The sequence below is a fragment of the Mchenga conophoros genome, linkage group LG22 (assembly GCF_057382185.1).
Source record: "Mchenga conophoros isolate Kocher_MC1m ecotype Shallow Benthic linkage group LG22, M_conophoros_male_GT1.1, whole genome shotgun sequence".
NCBI lineage: Eukaryota > Metazoa > Chordata > Actinopteri > Cichliformes > Cichlidae > Mchenga > Mchenga conophoros.
In genome coordinates, this window is record NC_140546.1 from 141,292 (window position 1) to 145,872 (window position 4,581).

Genomic DNA, 4,581 nt, shown 5'->3' on the forward strand with positions numbered 1-4,581 from the left:
TTCATCATGACTTTTATAGCAGTAGCTGAATGAATGTTTAATTCTGTTTTTAATCTGCTGCAGCAGTTTGTAGTTAAGGAGAACACTTAGAGATCCTGAATGAATAAATAACAGACTAAAAACAAAAATACTTGGACCTCGAAAGTGCATCCCAGATCAAAAAATTATAATTATACTATTTTACATTTTTCTTGAAACATGTTGGCCGATTGAAATGACACCTGTGAATTCACAATGTGATGACTGCTTATGAAGTCATGCTGGAGTCACTGTGAATATTTCCATAGAGAGGCACTTTGCATCAGCAGCACCATGCTCCAGTGCTCTGGGAGAGTTTATAGTCCTGAGAGTTGAACACTGGATGACTGACAGCTGTCCTTCATCACAACAGAAGCCACAGAAATCCTCCTCATCAAAAACATGACTTTGATCTGCGTCCTCATCTGGACTCTCCTCTGCTGCTGCTTCACAGGTAAAGTCCAGAGAATCAAACTCCTCTCCTCTATCAACATCTGTCCCTCTGAAATGAAGCCCACAAAACCATGAAGCTGCTTTATGTTTTTGTCTCTGTGTCCTCAGAGTCCAGAGGACAGATCACAGTGACTCAGCCTGGAGCAGTGAGCTCTGCTGTGGGAGCAACTGTGAGCATCAAGTGTACGACCAGTCAGGATGTTAATGTTTATAGCAACAATCACCGTTTAGCCTGGTACCAACAGAAAGATGGAGGAGTTCCTAAACTGCTCATTTATGCTGCTAGCACTCAAGCATCAGGGATTCCAGCTCGTTTTACAGGCAGTGGATCAAACTCTGACTTCACTCTGACCATCAGTGGAGTCCAGGCTGAAGATGCAGCAGTTTATTACTGTCAGAGTTATCACTACATCAACAGTCAGGATGTGTTCACACAGTGAAAAACAGTCGTACAAAAACCTCCCTCAGTCAGACTGAACAGAAACTGAAGTGACTGCTGCAGCTGGAAGATACTGCAGAGACTGATACAGTTCACTGAGGACACACACACACACACACACACACACACACACACACACACACACACACACACACACACACAAATAAATGCTTTTTATACCTTAGTGAGGACATCTAGTTGACTTAATGCTTTCCCCAGCCTCTTACCCTAACCTTAAAAATGAATCCTGAACTCTAACACCTAGCTGAAATCTTAAATTAACTGTATCCCTTACACTAAACCCACATTTTGAGCCTTGTGGCTATTTAATAATAGGAGACCAAAAAAAGGTGACTTGACCATTTCTTCACCTGAGAAAGTCTTGGGTTGTCAGTGTTCTTTGGGTCATCATCTATTTGCACTGTGAAGTGCTGTCCAATGCCTTTCCAACTACTCCAATGAGTAACATTGGCTCCAACATCTTTGACAGATGATGTGATATGCTTCAGATCAGTTTTCCTTCTTCATCATTTTCTTTTCCAATTATGCTGATAAAACTTCATCTTGGAACTGTTCCTGATTTTTCTGTGTTTTTCTGGCAAAGTCTAATCCAGTCTTCCAGTTCTTGAGTGTAACCAGCAGTTTGTAACTGGTAAGAGTTTCCTTTCATGAAGATGACTCTTGATCTCTTGGTAGTAGACTTAGACTATGATACAGCCACCTGGGGCTACTGTAGCTCAGAAGCATCCATCCAATGCATCCATCTCAGTCTAAATGTGTTTGAATGTTGTATAGAAAGCATTCCAGTAGGAAAAGCATACAAAAATGTTCTTGTATTTCTTTATGGGTGAATGAGCAGAAAAGCACTATAGAAAAACCAGTCCATTTCCCCTTTAGAGAGTATTTTAGACTAATGAATATGACATGTAAAGTACTCAAAATTAAGCTGTGGTAGAGTTTTTCCCCTTAAACTATGAATGCTGTCCTCATTCGTCCTCAATTGCTCAGTTATTTTTGAGCCTCTGAAAAAAATAAGTAAAAAAAGGAGTATCCTTGTGGCACAGACGTCCACATGTTATCTGCTCCAATACAGGACCAAATTTAGAGAACTTACTTTGAATTTCAGTAAAATGTTAATTTGATTGATCCATTACTAAACAGCATTATTTAACTGATACAAGTCTGTGCTGACTTAGAGTCACAGCAACCAAAACAAAACTAGACCAGGGGATGTTAAAATATACTTTTCTGAATAAATATGAATCATATCATTTAGATGATTTTACAAATGACTCTCAAACCATGTTGACTGATCGAAATGACACCTGTGAATTCACATTGTGATGACTGCTTGTGATGTAATCCTGCTGGAGTCAGTCAGATCATTTCCATAGAGAGGCACTTTGCATCAGCAGCACCATGCTCCAGTGCTCTGGGAGAGTTTATAGTCCTGAGAGTTGAACACTGGATGACTGACAGCTGTCCTTCATCACAACAGAAGCCACAGAAATCCTCCTCATCAAAAACATGACTTTGATCTGCGTCCTCATCTGGGCTCTCCTCTGCTGCTGCTTCACAGGTAAAGTCCAGAGAATCAAACTCCTCTCCTCTATCAACATCTGTCCCTCTGAAATGAAGCCCACAAAACCATGAAGCTGCTTTATGTTTTTGTCTCTGTGTCCTCAGAGTCCAGAGGACAGATCACAGTGACTCAGCCTGGAGCAGTGAGCTCTGCTGTGGGAGGATCTGTGAGCATCAAGTGTAGGACCAGTCAGAATGTTTATGTTTATAGCAACTATCACCGTTTAGCCTGGTACCAACAGAAAGATGGAGGAGTTCCCAAACGTCTCATTCACTCTGCTAGCACTCGACAATCAGGGATTCCAGCTCGTTTCACAGGCAGTGGATCAAACTCTGACTTCACTCTGACCATCAGTGGAGTCCAGGCTGAAGATGCAGCAGTTTATTACTGTCAGAGTCTCCATAACATTAACAGCCAGCTTGTGTTCACACAGTGAAAAACAGTCGTACAAAAACCTCCCTCAGTCAGACTGAACAGAAACTGAAGTGACTGCTGCAGCTGGAAGATACTGCAGAGACTGATACAGTTCACTGAGGACACACACACACACACACACACACACGCACACACACACACACACACACACACACACACACACACACACAGAGTGAAAATGTCATTGTTGCTAAAGGAAAAGAAAGTTGGAAATATATCATTTATTTTTAACAAATCATTTATGACCTTTGACTTCTGCTTCATACCAGCTCAAATAAATCTCAATTTCTAAATATCGATCATTATCAAAAATCATATTTCTGTAAGAAAAAAAATCTAACACTAAATGAAGTCAGCAAAAGTCAGTGAGTCATAATTATCTGCACAATTTAGCAAATACTTCAAATAGAAACTTTAAGTCCAAATCAGTCAAATGATCAAATTTCCATCTTTTCTTTCTCAGGTTTTTAGATTTTCTCTTTTTTGCTCTTCAACACTGCCACGGTACAAAGACCTGTTGACTTCCTATTCATGTTTTTTGATTATTAATATGATTCGTTTCATTTATTTTCTGTTTTCCAGTCGCATTTCTTCGTCCCTCTGTTCCTTATGTTCTGTCAACCCGTGTCGCAGAGCTATTCTCTGGTTCCCTGTTTTATTTGGATTCTGCGTTCTGTGTGAGTGTATTCGTCATGTCTGATGAGGTTCAGCTGTGTCTGCCTTCTGTGGTGTATTCCCTCGTTACCCTCTGTGTATATTAGTATGTGTTCTAATAATAGCACTGACACATGTTCACATTCCTCAAATTGAGTTATTAATATTTAAACAGGTTATAGTCAAAGGTCAGCTGCCAATCTCAGAGTTAACCAACTCTGACTTTAAACTTAGGAGTTAAAACTGCTTTGTTCCTGAAAGCAGTTGAACAAATTGAGTTGAGCTGGAATCTTGAGCTCTCAGTTTGAGAAGAGATGAAGGTAAATTTATTGAACTGTTTACCTCGACTTAAGCACATACCTGTGTACTGAACAGTCCTCGTCAGTGGATCCCAACACCAGTATTTGACAGTAACAGGTGAGCCTCAACTTTAATTGGTAAAGAGACACCATGAGAACTGACATTACAATACTTTTATTTTACAAAAGTCAGCGTCTTTCAGTTCAAAGTTTGTTAGGCAGCTATTGCACATTTAAAACAACAACACAAACACAACGCAGCAACAAGAAACTATGCAGTATATTATAACCGAATACTTAAACATGACTGCACAACAACCTTTCAAAAGAACATTTGTAGATGAATTGTTATTTTCCTTCCAATACTTGAAGCATTTTCTGAGCATCACTTTTTGGTGCATGGCTTGTTGCATGCATACCCCACCTGTCTCAACGGGACTATGAATACAACTATATACAGTCACATTTGTAAGAACAAAAAACCTTTATACTAAACACTTTTAAAATGTACAATTTTGAAGAAGCCCAGGAGCAATCCCATTTCAGAACACTTAGAATAACACAACTTCATCCCAAAAGGCCACAGGTTTTAACCACAGCTTTCCAGCATCAGTTCATGTAAATGCAGCTACAGCTTTCCAAATCCCAGGAATCCTTTTAATGCAGTGTTCATAAGATCTTTAAATTGATCCTCGTATGCA